Source organism: Pongo abelii, chromosome 4 (assembly GCF_028885655.2).
Source record: "Pongo abelii isolate AG06213 chromosome 4, NHGRI_mPonAbe1-v2.0_pri, whole genome shotgun sequence".
Classification (NCBI taxonomy): Eukaryota; Metazoa; Chordata; class Mammalia; order Primates; family Hominidae; genus Pongo; species Pongo abelii.
In genome coordinates this window covers 139,669,839-139,688,194 of record NC_071989.2, presented here as the reverse complement: position 1 = coordinate 139,688,194, position 18,356 = coordinate 139,669,839, and the positions used below count along the sequence as shown (strand labels likewise).

The window sequence follows — 18,356 nt, the reverse complement described above, 5'->3', positions numbered from 1 at the left end:
TTATCAAGTAATTCAGTTAAGCAAACATGTATTGATGACATCATTAAGAAGTATTAGAGTCAGATACAATAGGAATATAAACATACCCCTCGACTTCATAAAGCTTGTAAGGGGCTACAAAGAACATGATCAAGTAGAAGTGTGTGCGACACTAAAAAACATGGCTTTGGGTAATCAAAAAGGAAGAAATCAAACAAATCTAGATAATTTCTATAGCAAATAACAGGAAATCTCAAGGCAAAACTGCTTAAACAATAAGAAAATTCAGGTAGAGTGGCTATAGGCATGGTAAATGGAACTCTAGTTCTACTTTTCTCCAGTTCCCTTGGTTCTCCCTCCTTCACATAAGGCATCACCTTCAGGCTACTAAAAAGATGGCTCCAGCAATTCCACACATCACATCCAGATAATATCAGCTCTGCGGAGAAGAGGGACCATCTATTTTCTTCCTTTTCACAAAAGCAAGAAAGATTTCCCCAAAAGCCTCTTGCAGATGTCCCCTTTGTCTCTCATTGGACAAAACTGTTTCTCATGTCCATTCCTAAAACAATCACTCCCAAAGAGAATGAGACCTACCACAACTAAGATTAGAATGGATGCTGGTAACTATCATGACCATCATTTCAGTGCTGGCTGAATATTTCAAATACAGTATTTCATGCCTTGGACTGAAGAAGAAATAATAGAGAAAAATGCCTAGGCAAAGGAAAGGATGTGCCTAACTGGAAGAAGAAAGCCAAACTCTGAAATCAGACATTAAACATGATGTTAGGGATAAAGAATTCCCTTAAACTGCACTGCTGTCCTCCTCTGTAATATAAAAATTAATGTCAGCAAATGCTAAGAATGTAGAAGTAGTCATCCTCTTTTTATGGAAAGGGTTTAGGTTATTTAATTATCAGTGGAGATTATCAGACTTACCACTCCTCAGCAATGGAGTAACACATTCAGCTACCTCTGGGTTAAGAACATTCCATATTATGCATACAGATGACTCTGCAGATTCACTGTCAGCAGTTATTCCTTGCAGATTTCTTCTCATTTGGGTTCCAGGTTTCACTCAAAAATTCACACACTCAAATCTGGCCCTATCTGCAAATGAAAGTATGCAATTAGGAGGCAAAAAGCTACAGAGAGCAATTCCCCCTCCCCCATCTATAATTAACTGATCCATATAAAGACTGAACTCAAACACTAGACTCACTAAGCACCATGTTTAACCTAAGCAACCTGCATTTCAACACCATAATGTGCTTATTATACACAGTTACCACACTTTTCCCACCATATAAATTTATTGTTGCTTCCACAGTATATCTACCCACTGGGCAGAATCCAGCAGACAGATACCTTTGGTGGACCCACACTAGGTTGTTCTGCATGGTTAAAGGATAACTGCCTACATTTATAAATCAGGACTTTACATGAAAATCCAGATTTCGGACCTCTCTTGAAAAATCAGAATATCTGGCAATACTGGCCCCACATTCCCATATGGAAACAATCTTCTGGAGCTGATTAGCAGCTAACTAACCCTGTGGATGGGGCTTTGCAGTTCTCCACAGAAGTCGCCACTCTCCTTTATGTTACAACCTGGCTCACAGTTACTTGTCTGTACCCTGCAAGCATCTGAGCTTGCGAACTCTGCTACGTATTTCTAATAGCTCCCAGGGAACATTTTATTATTGTCACAGCCAAGCATGTTTTTCTGCCTTGAGGATATAATATAGCATAAGCGGATAACAAACATGGACTTAAGAGTCAGAAGCCGAAGTTCAAATTCTGCAAATGACTACTAGCTATGTGACCTCAGGTTTGTTTTTAACCTAAGATATAGTTTATTTAAAAGCGTCCAAATAAACCTATAAGCCTTAACACAGTAGACAAAACACGCCTAAAATCTACCATGTCCAACCTGAATTGACAATACTAAATCCACTGCTTCCTCAGTCTTCGTCATCTCAATAAATCACACCATAATCCATATAACTTCCACTCAAGCCACAAACATAAAGTCCCACATACTCTTCCTTGTCTCCCAAAGCCATCACCAAGGCAATTGGCTCTCCCTCCAAAACACATAACTTGAACAGATTCTTAGAATTCCAGTCATAAAAACAAACAGCAATTCATCCTTCATAATCAATTACTTTGGTGAAATTGCCTATAAATTTAACGCCTTAAATAATGGTAGCTTGAAGTGTCAAGGTTCCATATTATGAAGAATACTGGTACTTCATTAAAGGAAAAATGAAAACCATTGGGGTTGCTGCATCTCACTCCTTGCAAGACAGTGATATTACATTTTATAAGCTTACACATTTCTTCAACTCTAAACTGACAGTGAACTAAGAGTCTATGCTAACTCTGATAACAAAATTAGGAAAACCAAAAGACTACTATTAATAGAATAAATAAGTTTAGGAAGGTTGCAGGATCGATACTCAAAAATCAAGATTAATACTCAAAAATCAATTCTATTTCTATAGAACACTTGTACAAAGAATAATCAGAAGCCAGGCATGGTGGCTCATATGTATAATCCCAGCACTTTGGGAAGCCAGGGTGGAATGATTGCTTGAGGCCAGGATTTTAAGACCAGCCTGGGAAACATAGGGAGACCCTGTCTCAACAACAACAAAAAAATGTTTTAAGTTAACCAGGCATGGTGGAGCATGCCTGTAGTCCTAGCTACTCAGGAGGCTGTGGTGGGAGGATTACTTGAGCCCAAGAGTTCGAGGTTACAGTGAGCTATGATTGTGCCACTGAACTCCAACCTCGGCAACAGAGCCAGATCCTGTCTCCAAAAAAAAAAAAGGACAATCATTTAAAAAATAATTTCATTTGTAGTATAAAATATGAATTATGAAGAAATTATCAAATTATGTGCAAAAACAAATAGAGAGTAATATTATGTTCATAGATCAATGAAGTCAATGATGTTAACATGTCAATTCTCCCCAATTTGATCAATATAGTCAACACAATTCTAATAAAAATCCCAGCTGATCTTTTTGTAGAAGAAACTGGCATGTTTATTCTAAAATCCTACAGTTTAGTCGGGCGTGGTGGTGCACACCCGTAATCCCAGCTACTCGGAAGGCTGAGGCAGGAGGATCACTTGAAGCCAGGAAACAGAGGTTGCAGTGAGCCAAGATCATGCCACTGCACTACAGCCAGGGTGACAGAGTGACTCTGCCTCAAAATAAATAAAATAAATTAATTAAATAAAATCATATGGAAATGCCAAAGAGCTAGATCAATCAAAACAGCTTTTAAAAAGGGCAAAAATTTTGGAAGCCTTATACAACCAGAATTCAAGGTTTATTATAAAGCTACAAAAACATTGCACTAGCATGCGGAGAGACTTAACAGGTCAATAAAACAAAACTGAGAGTCCAGAAATACAACTACACACATGTGGTCAACTTATTTTCCATAAGGGTATAAAGGCAATCCAGCAGAGAAAGGATAGCTTTCTCAACAAATGAAGCTGGAACAACTGAATATTCATACCGCATGCCAAAATTAACTCAAAATCAATCACAGACCCAAAGGTAAAAACCATAAAACTTCCATAAAATCTTTGTGGCCTTATCCTAGGCAAAGATTAGTAAACTAAAACACAAAAGCATAATCCACTTAAAAAAAAGTCATAATTTCATTCAAATACTAATTTCTGCAATTTGCAAGACACTGTTAACAGAATGAAAGATAAGCCTCAGAAATAAAAGGCATCCAAATAGAAAAGGAAGAAGAGAGGGGCCAGGTGCGGTGGCTCATGCCTGTAATCCCAGCACTTTGGGAGGCCGAGGCAGGCAGATCACGAGATCAGGAGATCAAGACCATCCTGGCTAACATGGTGAAACCCCGCCTCCACTAAAAATACAAAAAATCAGCCGGGCGTGGTGGTGGGCACCTGTAGTCCCAGCTACTCAGGAGGCTGAGGCAGGAGAATGGTGTGAACCTGGGAGGCAGAGCTTTCAGTGAGCCAAGACCACGCCACTGCACTACAGCCTGGGTGACACAGCAAGACTCTGTCTTAAAAAAAAAAAAAGAGAAAAAGAAAAGGAGGAAGAGAAATTGTATCTGTTTGCTGACGACATGATCTTATATGTAGAAAATCCTAAAGCTTCCACCAAAAAACTGTTAGAACTGATAAACGAAGTAAAGTTGCAGGGTACAAAACCAACAGACAAAAATCAGTAGCATTTCTTTACACTAACAACTAATAATCTGGAAAAAAAATTAAGAAATCAATTCTATTCACAATAGCCTCCAAAAAGTATATATATTTAGGAGTAAATTTAACCAAGAAGGTGAAAGATCTGTATGCTGAAAACTATAAAACACTGATGAAAGAAACTGTAGACAATACAAATAAATGTAATGGTATCCCATGTTCAGGGATTGGAATCATTAATATTGTTAAAATGTCTACAATACCCAAAGCAATTTACAGATTCAATGCAATCTCTATCAAAATTCCAATGCTGTTTTTCACAGAAACAGAAAAAATAATCCTAAAATTCATATAAAACCACAAAAGATGTCAAACAGACAAAGCAATCTTGAGCAAAACAAAGGTGGAGGCATCACACTACCTAGCTTCAAAATCTACTACAAACTATAGTAATCAATACAGAATGTACTGGCATAAAAACAGAAACACTGGCCAACAGAACAGGATAGAAAGCCCAGAAATAAACCTACAAATTATGGTCAACTGGCTTTCAACAAAGTTACCAAGAACACACAACAGAGAAAGGACAGTCTCTTCAATACAGCAATCTCCCCTTATCTGTGAGGGATACGTTCCAAGACCCCCTGCGGATAGGAACCCTAGATATACTATGTTTATTCAATCTGATAAACTAGACAGCTACTAAGTGACTAATGAGCAGGTAGCATATACAGCATGGATATGCTGGACAAGGGATGATTCATTTCCCAGGCAGGACAAGACAGGACAGCACAAGATTTCATCACACTACTCAGGATGGCACATAATTTAAAACGTAAGAATTGTTTATTTTCTGGAATTTTCCATACACTATTTTCAGATCATGGTTGACCAAGGTTAACTCAAACTGAAGAATGCAAAACCACAGATAAGGTGAGACTACTATAAATGGTGCTGGGAAAACTGGATATCCACAAGGAAAAGAATAAAATTGGACCATTATCTCACACCATATACAAAAATCAACTCAGAATGGATTAAAAACTTAAATGTAAGACCTGAAACTGTCAAACTACTAGAAGAAAACATAGGAAAATAGTTACATGACATTGGTCTGAGCAATTTTTAGTTTTTTTAGATATAACCCCAAATATACAGGCAACAAAGGCAAAAATAAAACAGGACTGCATCAACTAAAAAGCTCCTGCACAGCAAAGGAAACAATAGATTGAAGAGACAATCCACAGATTGAGAGAAAATATTTAAAAACCATATATCTGATAAAGGGCTAATATCCAAAATATTTAAGGAACTCAAACTGAATAGCAAGAAAACAACCTAATCAAAAAACGGGCAAAGGACCCAACAGACATTTCTCAAAAGAAGACAATAAACAGATGAATCTCAGCAAATCACAAGCAGCCAAGCTTCAGCCAATCACAGGCTGCCAACTGATCAGACCATGTTCAAATAAGGCAAAGGAGGAACTGTTAACTAATCAATCTATATACGTACTTGCTTCTCTTTTCTGTCTATACTTACTGCCCAGGTTGCACAGCAGAGCTCTCTGAACCTTTTCTGGTTCTGACTGCTGCCCAATTCATGTACCATTCTTTGCTCAAATAAATTCTGCTACATTTACATTGTCTGAAGTTTTTCTTTTAACATAGAGACAAAAACTGGAAACAATTCATCAACTGGTGAATGGATAAACCTGTGGTATACACTACTCTCAATAAAAAAGAATGATTTTATACACCCATCAACATGGATGACTCTCAAAATAATTATGCTGAGTCAAAGAAGCCACATAAAGAGTATATACTGTATAATTTATACAAAATTCTAGAAAATAGAAACTAATCTCTAGTGGTAGAAAAGCAGATCAGCTAATCTCCTAGGAATGTGGGTGGGTGGGCAAAAGGAGGGCCTACAAAGGGCTGAGAAGAAACTTTTGGGGTATATTTCCAGTATGTTCAGTGTGGTTATGATTTCACAGGAATATACATATGCCAAAATTTATCAAGCTGAACACTTGAAATATACGCATTTAATTTTATGTTTAAATATTAATAACTGGTAGCAAGCCTGGTTAAAATGAAAAGCAAGATCCTTTTAATGCATTAAATTTGAAAATTATGGCCACAATCTTTCTCTTCAGAAAATAGCTCTTCCAAAATATAATATCTCAATGCTAAGGATCAGAAACACAATTACTAATCACAAAGAAAGCATATGCCAAAAACAGTACTCTAACTAACCTAGTATAATATAATTTGGCATGGGAAAAAGGAAATGTGGTGGATTTCAACATTGTTAATTCAATTATAGTCCAGAGTACCTCAGTCCTCCATTAAATTTGGTAGAAATTATATTTAAAATACTGTCATTTCATTGTTGACCAAAAAGACATTTTAACATAATCATTCAATGAGTGTCATGTGGATACCAATACTAAAATGGACTTCATATTCTGCTTAGAATTCATGAAAAAGTCATGAAAACAGATCCAATCTAACTGCTAAGTACTGGTACGCCTTGGTGCTTTTTGTATCATATTAAATGCCACCTCTATCCCCATCTGCCTGTTATTTATACTGAAGAGACGGAGAAAAATGAATTATTTCCTTAGCTGAATTTAACCATTAAGTTTTATTTTAGGCCAGGTGCAGTGTCTCATGCCCGTAATGCCAGCACTTTGGGAGGCCAAGGCAGGAGGATTGTTTGGGCCTAGGAATTCAAGACAAGCCTGGGCAATGTAGAGAGACCCCATCTCTACAAAAAAATACAAAAATTAAAAATAACAATAAATTAGCCTGGCATGGTGGTGCATGCCTGTGGTCACAGCTACTTGGGAGGCTGAGGTGCAAGGATTGCCTGGGCCGGGAAGGTCAAGGTTGCAGTGAGCTGTGATCATGCCACTGCATTCCAGCCTGGGCAACAGAGCAAGACTGTCCCAAAAAAAAAGAAAATTATTTTAGACAGAAGCCAAAGTGTACACTCCATCTCTATGCAGAGATTTCTAGTCTCCAAGATAATCAGTCTCAGTTCCATCATATTGCTATGAAGACAAGACTGCATTTTTAAAGAAATTAAGTTATCCATGCTATGTCTAAATACTTTTAGGGCAGTCACAAAGAAAAATTATGCTAGTTTTGCATCATCCCAAATGGCACAACTCCAATGAATGAGTACAGGCTGTATGTCCTACCTATTAATACATCTTTCTGTTGTCACTGCTGCCTAAAAGTGGAATGTCCTGCCTTAGGGTATCTTTTATCAGAGGTCAGGATGTTAGGATCATGATTCAAAAGTCCTACTGATAGATGATTTAGACAAACTTTATTTAAGATTCCTTCCAAACCTCAGATCTTCTTATAAGTTAAAAATAAAATCGATTTTTAAGTGCCCAATCCACTACAATTCAAAAGTCTTAAATTTCAGCTGATAAACTACAAGAAGCCAAAGTTATAAGTCTTCCAGTAACATTTTGAGTACTTTCCACTTTTCCTCAAGAAACAGTAGCTTAAATTATCAGGTCTTGACCCTATTAAATCACTCTGACATTGAATGAAAAATAAGTACTTAAATATATGTCCCATTTTTATGCATGATCATTTAATGTCAAATACCAATTCCTTTCTTCTTCTCAAAGAAATACGGATCTGTCAGGGACAAATATAGACCTGTAAGAAATCTAGTTCGATTTCCTCACTTTACAGGCCCAGAAAGGTAAAGAAACTTGACTTAAAATCACTTAATTAGTACAATGTCTATTAGCACTGCAATAAATCACTGTCATTTATTTCCTCTGTGAATACACTGTAAAGAATGCATATAATCATTCACTTAAACAGTTTAAGTGAAAAGTCATCTGGGCAATAATGTAGCCAGTGGCAACACTAAGACTCAAGACATTTTTGTTTGATTCTTGCTATTATTTGCTGGTGCTGTTAACATTCCAAGATCCTAAAAGTGTAAGATGTAGTTGAGTTACAGAAGTGGGTACAGGTGAGGGTAGCTGTAAATGAGGCAAAAATGTTAAAGGGGAAAGAAGCTATTTCTAATTGCTGGAGTTTCAGAATCTTCTTGTCTTAAAAAAAAAAAAAAAAAAGAGTCATGAGGCAACAAAAATGGACTACTCCTGGTAAGTCATAATGATACAACCACTTTGTAAACAATTTCGCAACTTTCTTATAAAGGTATATATACATTTACCATGCTCCCCAACAAACCCACTCCTAAGAGAAATGAAAACATGTCCAGACAAAGAATATGGCTAAAGGAGGCAGTATAGAATAGCAGTTAAGAAAAGAGGTGCTGGTAGGACACGGTGGCTCAGGCCTGTAATCCCAGAACTTTGGGAGGCTGAGGTGGGTGGATCACTTGAGGTCAGGAGTTCAAGACCAGCCTGGCCAACATGGTGAAACCCCCGTCTCTACTAAAAACACAAAAATTAGGCTGGGCACAGTGGCTCACACCTGTAATCCTGGCACTTTGGGAGGCCGAGGCGGGCGGATCACCCGAGGTCGGGAGTTCATGACCAGCCTCACCAACATGGAGAAACCCCATTTCTACTAAAAATACAAAATTAGCCAGGCATGGTGGTGCACGCCTGTAATCCCAGCTACTGGGGAGGCTGAGGCAGGAAAATCTCTTGAACCCAGGAGGCGGAGGTTGCAGTGAGCCGACATCGCACCATTGCACTCCAGCCTGGGCAAAAAAAGCGAAACTCCGTTTCAAAAAAAAAAAAAAAAAAAAAAAATTAGCCAGGCAGTAGTGGCGCGTGCCTGTAATCCCAGCTACTCGGAGGCTGAGGCAGGAGAATCGCTTGAGCCGGGGAGGCAGAGGTTGCAGTGAGCCAAGATCTTGCCACTGCATTGCAGTCTGGGCAAGAGAGTAAGACCCTGTCTCAAAAACAAAATAAAATAAAGTAAGATAAAGAAAAAAAGAAAAAGGAGGTGCTGCTATCAAACTGTCTTCAGGGTTTGAAATCTGGCTCTGCCATTTACTAAGTGTGCTGATTTCAGACAGGTTATTCCCCTCTCTCCATGCCTCAAAAAATAGGGGTATCAGAAAGGGAAGGGGGCTTAATATTATGATGATATATTATGCTAGCAATTAGTAAGTCAGAGTTGTTTTTTAGTCAGAGGACTTTTAACTTTTTTAATTTTTTTTTTTTTTTTGAGACGGAGTCTTGCTCTGTCTCTCAAACTGGAGTGCAGTGGCGTGATCTTGGCTCACTGCAACCTCCACCTCCCAGGTTCAAGTGATTCTCTTGCCTCACCCTCCTGAGTAGCTGGAATTACAGGTGTGCGCCACCACGCCCGGCTAATTTTTGTATTTTTAGTAGAGACAGGGTTTCACCATGTTGATCAGGCTGGTCTCGAACTCCTGACCTCGTGATCTGCCCACCTCGGCCTCCCAAAGTGCTGGGATTACAGACGTAAGCCACCGCACCCAGCCCTTTTAAAATTTTTTAATGGAAATATAATTGTATATATTTATGGGGTACATAGTGATGTTTCAGTAAATAAAATGTATAGTGGTCAGGGTAATTGGCATATCCACCATTTCAAACATTTATCATTTCTTTGTGTTGGGAACATTCAATAATTCTCCTTTTAGCTATTTGAAGCTATATGTTATTAACTATAGTCATCCTCCCGGGCCACAGAACACTAGAACGTATTCCTCCTATCTAGTTGTAATTTTGTATCCTTTAACCCCATCTCTCCTCTCCTTCTTCCCCCTACCCTTGCCAGTCTCAGAGGACATTTTAAAACACATATACACACCCACAGCAACGGTGGTGTACAATACAGTATTTAAGAGTTTATGTGTACTTTGTGTATGGTCAAATAAATATAGTTTCCAATTCTGACTGCCACAGAGAATTGTTGGGAAGTTACCTCCCTGAGATTTGGTTTCACTAACTATAAAACGAAGACAATGCCACCTCAGAGAATTATTGTAAGAATGTAGTAAGATGTATAAAGTGTTTACTTATTACAATGCTTGACATATGATAGCTAAAAAACGGAAACTATTTTATTATGCAATACATACATTATAACTAGAATGACCATTCATCCTTCTTTGCTTGTGATAGTCACAATTTATGCCAATTTTTAAACATAATTTTTTTTTTTTTTTTTGAAACGAAGTCTAGCTCTGTCGTCCAGGCTGGAGTGCAGTGGCATGATCTCGGCTCACTGCAAGCTCCACCTCCCAGGTTCACGCCATTCTCCTGCCTCAGCCTCCCAAGTAGCTGGGACTACAGATGCCCGCCACCACACCTGGCTAATTTTTTGTATTTTTAGTAGAGACAGGTTTCACCATGTTAGCCAGGATGGTCTCAATCTCCTGACCTCATGATCCGCCCGCCTCGGCCTCCCAAAGTGCTCAGATTACAGGCGTGAGCCACGGTGCCCGGCCTACAACATAATTATTAATGGCCATTCTCTATCTTGATATGTTCCAGTTTAGATGATAAATTATATGGTCACCCTAATTTACAACTACAATACCGTCAAGATTTTTCCTTTATTTAGTTCTTTGTTCTCTTATTCCCTTTTTAGTGACATTTTCTCTTTCTTATCCAACTCACTATCCCCCTTTTCCAACCTCTCTCTTGCTCTCACTTGTTCTCACTCCCCTTATCCAGGTGCTTGGCAACCTCAATGCTGCAAGTCCAGGTTCTTCTGTGGTCCTAAACTCCTCAGTAATGTCATGTTTTTCAAATCTTATCTTTCTCAAATTCCCATCCATCCTTTCACTGAATTCCAGAATAAAAGCTAGTGACCCTAAAAACACTACCACAATCACCAACAATGGGATTAATATTTTAGTTCTCTAAGGATAACAACACTTTAACAGGGAACTCCGAGAGAGACAATACCTTAAGCCAAAGTAGAGAAACTAACAGCATAAATGTCAGATACTGTGACAGGCTGCATAGGATAGACCATTTGAGAACTTTACTCTTTGCATCAAATAATTTAGGTGGGTTTCTACTAAATACCTCTATCAGAACAGCCCTGATTCCCTCCTTTTTGCTGGTTCTCAGATAATCCAGTCAAAACACCAAAGGCTCAAAAACTAACATGACATTAACAGTTCTTAAGGGTTTTGTCCTATGCTCTCATCTTTCACTCTACAAATGCTCCCCTAGGTTATCTCAATCACTCCCCTGAGTTCAATTAGTATCAATGCTGATCACCAAATCTACATTTCTAGCCCACAGCTGTCTCCAGCCCAAAGCTCTCCAGCCTAGGTGTCTTTTAATTTAGCCTCACACCCAGCTGCATGTAGTACAGCTCCACAGGATGTGCTACCTCTGCTTCAAACTTTACTGAACCCTGCTTCTTAACTGAACTCTGCTTCTTCCTTACCACTACCCCACCCCATTCCTATTCAATTTATTTTCATTAAATTCCCTCTCACCTACCCAGTTTACGAAGCAAGAAACAAGCATGTTATCCTTAACTTTTGCCTTTCCATCTCATCCCCCACAGCCAAACGACCATGTTCTATTTCTCCAATCTGTTTCTCCCCAACACTAAGTCACCAGTAGACTTCTAGGCACCACCATCATCTCTAAACAAATACCATAATAGCTGCTAACTGACCCCTAGTAACCACTCTTAGTCCCTCCAATTTGTTCCCCATTTTGGCTAGAATGATACTTCTAAAATGAATGTCTGTTCATGTTATTCCTGACGTAAAACCCCCTTTAATTAGACTATTATCCTCAGGAAAGTTTCCTCGTATGACTTCTCAGGGCCTTTACCATTTGGTCCCCACATTTCTCTTCAACCTCATTTACTGCCTCTTCCATTTGACACCCCATGACTGTGCCATCCAACCATTCTCAATTTCTTTGTTGCCTACAGGACATCACACTTACTGTTCACTTCTTTCTGTCTGGCATACTCTTCAGAACTTGATATGGCTATCATTTCCTTCAGGAATCATTCCCCAATCCCCCAAGTCTATTCAGGCCCTCTTCCAATATACCTTGTACCTTCCTTTCAGGGCATTTATATTACAGAGGTTATTAATCCTGGCTGCACCTCCAAATAATGGGAGAAACTTAGTCCCAGAATTTCAGATTCAGAAATGTGGGAAAATGGCATTCAATTCTGGGTGTCAGATTTAGCTTAGCAAAAAGCACAAGGGGAAGATATGACAGCCTTCAAAGATTTGTAGGTCTTAGCATAGCATGGGAAAGAGGAAGTCAACTTGTTATGGGGTAGCAAAGATGGTGGTAACAAGCCACTATGCAGAAGTTTCAGGAAGGCAATTTTTGGTTTAAAAAAAGAAAACTATCTACAAGTCTAACTGCCCCCAAAAAGATACTGGGATGCCTAGAAAGTGGTGAATTCATGGTCATTAGAGGTTTTTAAGTATCAGGGACACTAAAAGAATTCCTATATTTGCGACGTCATACTAAATAATATCCACAGTTCAAATCAATTCTAAGATTCTATGACACCTAAATTCATAAAATATTTTAAAGATGCCAGGCGCGGTGGCTCACACCTGTAATCTGAGCACTTTGGGAGGCCAAGGCGGGTGGATCACCTGAGATCGGATCGCCTGAGTTCAGGAGTTCAAGACCAGCCTCACCAACATGGAGAAACCCCATCTCTACTTAGAAAAAAAAAAATTAGCCAGGCATGGTGGTACATGCCCGTAATCCCAACTACTCAGGAGGCTGAGGCAAGAGAATCGCTTGAACCCGGGAGGCAGAGGTTGCACTGAGCCGAGATCATGCCATTGCACTCCACCCTGGGCAACAAGAGTAAAACTCAAAAAAAAAAAAAAAATTTAAAGATGACTAGACAGCAGCTGAATGAAAGCACATTAACTCACTCTAACAGGAAGCGTAACTTCCTAAAAAATTAGATTTAACTGCCTATTTTACAAATAACTCAGTGAAACTACTCATAAAAATAGCTAAATACATTACGTTTTCGTGTATTAATAAACTTTTTAAAGAAAAAAATGAAAAACTGTCATTAAGATTGGAAATAGGGAGACTCTCCTAGTTTTTATTTGATCCTGTGTGAAAAACCAAAAGAAAGCAAGATGCCAATTTGTCGATCTATTATTTCTCAAAGGGTAAAATGACATCAAAAAGGCTTTTTTAGGATGTGGTAACTTTTATAATTTTTATAATTGTTTTATTTTTATTTATTTACTTATTTATTTATTTTTGAGATGGAGTCTTGCTCTATCATCCAGGCTAGAGTGCAGTGGCACAATCTTGACTCACTGCAAGCTCCGCCTCCCGGGTTCACGCCATTCTCCTGCCTCAGCCTCCCAAGTAGCTGGGACTACAGGTGCCCGCCACCACGCCCAGCTAGTTTTTTTGTATTTTTAGTAGAGACAAGGTTTCACTGTGTTAGCCAGGATGGTCTCGATCTCCTGACCTCGTGATCCACCCACCTTGGCCTCCCAAAGTGCTGGGATTACAGGGGTGAGCCACCATGCCCAGCCAGGATGCAGTAACTTTTAAAAAGACTTTGTACACTAACAAATATTTGTTTTCTCATGTATACATGAGAAAGAGGGAAAGATGAGAAAGAGTTAAAGGTTTCTTAATGCCTTATGTAATTACAATGGCTATGGGTACAAGAAAAACCATGGGGAAGAATGGAACTAAATAACGGCCTCATTCTCTCTGCTGTCATATTTTTTTGTATCTTCAGGTCAAAGTGATCTGGAAAGAAGCCATTTTTGCATGAGAAAGAACAAAAATGCAAAAAAAAAGAATATAAAGTATTTAATCTGAAGTCATCCTTTTCCTATGACTTTTATAAAAAGCACAAAAAAGTCTAAATTAGTTACTGTCATCTTTAACTCACTACTATTTATATCTCCATACTTTTATTTTACAACTTAGAGAAAACATTCTACTTTCATCAAAATTTTAGTTTTAATAAATATGCTGCAATCTTAGGTTGGATTTATTAAGAGAGGTGGAGTGGTCTTTTCTCCCCACAAGGAAATCTTTTATAATAATCTTAAAAAAAAAAAAAAAAAGAAAAAGAACTTGCAAAACATTATCTTTCCATACAACTTTACAAAACACATTTTCATATATGAAAGACTACTATAGAGAAGCAACATAATCAAACTGGAAAGCCTCTGTTATGGGTTGAATTTGCCCACTCCTTTCCCAAAAGGATCTGTTGAAATCCTAACCCCCCTAGTACCTCTGAATGTGACCTTATGTTGCAGATGTTACTAGTTAAAATGAGATCATACTGGGATAGAGTGGGCCCCTAATCCAATATGACTGTTGTCCTTTTAAGAAGCCAACTGTATGAAAACAGAGACACAGAGGGAGAAGGCCATGTGATGACAAAGGCAAGAGACTGGAGTTAAGCAGCTGCAAGCCAATGACTGCCAGCAAACCATCTGAAGCTAAGGTAAAGCAAGAAAGGTTTCCCCTCCAGGTTTCATGGGGAACACAGCCCTGTTGACACCCTGATTTTGGACTTCTAACCTTCAGAACTGTGAGACAACACATTTCTGTTGTCTTAAGCCACCTAGTTTGTCATACCTTGTTGTGGCAAACCCAGGAAATGAATACAGCCACCATTTGATGAGGAGAGCAAAAAAAGTCACACAAATCTAAGTGTTATAATCATGTTCACTATAATCCATTACCCAATCAAAACAGGATTTTGGCCTTGCTTCAGTGTGGTCACTGTCAACATGGTCTCCAGCTCATCAAAACGGAATCCATGTTTCTATTAAATATCCCATTTATTCAGTATCTAGGCTAGACAGTTATCTAGGCCACCAAGTTTAATAAAAGTGTGTCTGTTTTCCCATGTGTTACAGGACAGTCATGTTTGTACTTTATATTGTACGTATTTTAACCAGACAGTACATACCCATAGTAAAACTGGATAAAAAGAAATGTGTTGGCCGGGTGCGGTGGCTCATGCCTGTAATCCCAGCACTTTGGGAGGCTGAGGCAGGCGGATCATGAGGTCAGGAGATCGAGACCACCCTGGCTAACACGGTGAAACCCCGTCTCTACTAAACAAAATACAAAAACTTAGCCAGGCGTGGTGGCGGGCGCCTGTAGTCCCAGCTACTCGGGAGGCTGAGGCAGGAGAATGGCGTGAACCCGGGAGGTGGACCTTGCAGTGAGCCGAGATCGTGCCACTGCACTCCAGCCTGGGTGATAGAGCGAGACTCTGTCTCAAAAAAAAAAAAAAAAATGTGTTTCACCCTCACTCTTCTGTCCACAAATCATCCTGTTCCCCGCTCCAGAGACAAACATTATTACTAGTTTATTCTATGTTTTTCCAGTAAGATTCCATGCATATACTATATATATTATGCATGTGACACATTTAAATGGTAACATACGCTACATATTCTGAACCTTTTGTTAACCACTTCACATGTGTCTTGGAGACCATTCTGTATATGTAGAACTTGTTTTTCATTTGCAGTACAATATTCCATTATATGGATGCACCATAATATATTTAACCAATCCTCTACAGATAGACATTCAGGTCACTGCCAATACTTATCTTTATCACGATGATGCTGTAGTAGCTATCTTTGTTTTTTTCGTTGTTGTTGTTGTTTTTTGTTTTGTTTTGTTTTGTTTTTTCTTCAAAGTCTCAATCTGTCACCCAGGCTGGAGTGCAATGGGCATGAACTCAGCTTACTGCAACCTCCACCTCCTGGGTTCAAGCGATTCTCATGCCTCAGTCTCCCAAGTAGCCAGGATTACAGGTGCCCACCTCCATGCCTTTTTTTTTTTTATTTTTGAGACTTAGTCTCACTCTGCCACCCAGAATGGAGTGCAGTGGCGTGATCTCGGCTCACTGCAACCTCCGCCTCCCAGGTTCAAGCGATTCTCCTGCTTCAGCCTCCCGAGTAGCTGGGACTACAGGTGCATGCCACCACGCCTGACTAATTTTTTGTATTTCTAGTATAGACAGGGTTTCGCCATGTTAGCCAGGACGGTCTTGATCTCCTGACCTCATGACCTCATGACCTGCCCACCTCGGCCTCCTAAAGTGCTGGGACTACAGGCGTGAACCACCGCGCCCAGCCTAATTTTTCTATTTTTAGTAGAGACGGAGTTCTGCCATGTTGGCCAGGCTGGTCTCGAACTCCTGACCTCAAGTGATCCGCCCGCCTCGGCCTCCCAAAAGGCTGGAATTACAGGCGTGAGCCACCACGCCCAGCCATGTACTGGCTTTTTATTATCCTTTCACTGAACTCTTTCATTGCCATCCTATTTATAACTGCAATCTCCTGTTCCCTACCCTAGTAGTCACCATCTCCCTCCCATGCTTTATTTTTCCTCATAGCACTTTTTTAAGTTATCTGGCATTCTATATATTTCACTCATTTGTTGCTTGTCTACATCAACTAGAATGCAGGGCTCCATAAACACAAGGACTTTTGTTTCTTTCATTCAAAGCTAAATCCCTAGTACCTGAGTGTCTAGCAAATAGCTAGTGTGCAGTATTTATTCAATAACTGAATGCTTTTATTTGATCCCAGAAAAGGGACAACATACCTTTCCTTCAAGGCAAAGTAAGTCACAGTTCCCAAACTGATGAGTAATTTGTCCTCTTTATCTTGTATTAATTTTCTATATTATGTCAAATAAGATTATTATATTTTTGTGTGATCCAGATTTGGATCACACAGAGTATATCAGATTGGATATACTCTGTGAAGCCAGGAATTCCCAATTTAATTCAGCCTATCCGCTTAAAGATAATGTTTTCTGGTCTTTCTCAATATTGTGTGTACTTTTCAAACAGTGTATACTTGACTCTGCATCCTTGTATGTAGTGGCCCTCCTGCACTGACAATATCATTAACACACAATTTCTTCTACCAGCTGTACATTTTCACCAGAAGAGTGGCTCAGTGTGACATTACTTCCAGTAAATACAGGGGATCCTGAAATGCCAACTAGCTTATCTTAAGGCAGCCAATACATATCGAATTTGTTCCAGTTGCCTTCATAAGGAGTTAAGACACACAGTAAGTTGCATCACTCTATGGCAGAGCGATCAGTCTGTATTTCAGTCAGGACCTGGCACACCAGGGCCTAAAAGTAAAATGACTGTTGACAAACTGTTCATTGGGAAGGGGAGAAGGTAATACTTTACAGAAAAATAAAGAACATAAGAAAAGTAAGTTCTTACTTGTCTTAGCCTGTTCAGGCTGCTACAACAAAATACCATAAACTAGGTAGCCTATACACAATGAAAATTTGTTTCTCATAGTTGTGGAAGCTGGGAAGTCCAAGATCAAGGCACTGGTGGATTCAGAGTCTGGTGAGGGCCCACTTTTTTTTTTTTTTTTTTTTGAGACGAAGTTTTGCTCTTGTCACCCAGGCTGGAGTGCAGTGGCATGATCTCTGCTCACTGCAACCTCCGCCTTCCGGGTTCAAGCAATTCTCCTGCCTCAGCCTCCCCAGTAGCTGGGATTACAAGCACCCGCCACCACGTCCAGCTAATTTTTGTATTTTTAGTAGAAACAGGGTTTCACCATGTTGGGCAGGCTAGTCCTGAACTCCTGACCTCAGGCGATCCGCCCGCCTTGGCCTCCCAAAGTGCTGGGATTACAGACGTGAGCTACCGCGCCCGGCTGAGGGCCCACTTTCTCTTAGACGGTACCTTCTCACTGTATCTTCACATGGTAGAAGGGTAGAGCTAACTCTCTGGGGTCTCTTTTACAAGGGCACTAATCCCATTCATGAGGGCCTAATCATCTCTCAAAGGCCTCACCTCCTATTACCATCACATTGGGGGTTAGAATTTCAACATATGAATTTGGGGGGTGGGGAAGAGAGATGCAAATATTCAGATCAGAGCATTATTCATTTTTGGATTATTAAAATCTGACAAATGTGCAAGTAGTATTATCAAAATATCTCTATATGTTCAATCATTCAACATTCAAATGAACAACTATGTTCTTTTGCTGTATAATAGTTTTTTTTTGTTGTTTTTTTTTTTTTGAGACAGGGTCTCACACTGTCACCCAGGCTGAGTGGGTGCAATCTCAGCTCACTGCAGCCTCAATCTCCCGTGCTCAAGCGATCCTCCCACCTCAGGCTCCCAAGGAGCTGGGACTACAGGTGTATGCCACCATGCCAGGCTGACTT

General features: G+C 39.5%; 1 protein-coding gene across 7 annotated transcripts in view; it reads right to left on the bottom strand.

The window, feature by feature from the left end:
- Window positions 1-18,356, bottom strand: part of CDC42SE2 (CDC42 small effector 2) — a 150,050-nt gene that overhangs the window by 82,249 nt on the left and 49,445 nt on the right. For 5 of the 7 annotated variants that reach the window (XM_054555166.2, XM_063723926.1, XM_009240992.3 and 2 more), the window contains 1 exon segment: window positions 922-1,092. The exons of the other annotated variants lie outside the window; for them this stretch is intronic. The gene's annotated coding sequence lies outside the window, so the exon portion shown is untranslated. 7 annotated transcript variants of the gene reach the window in all.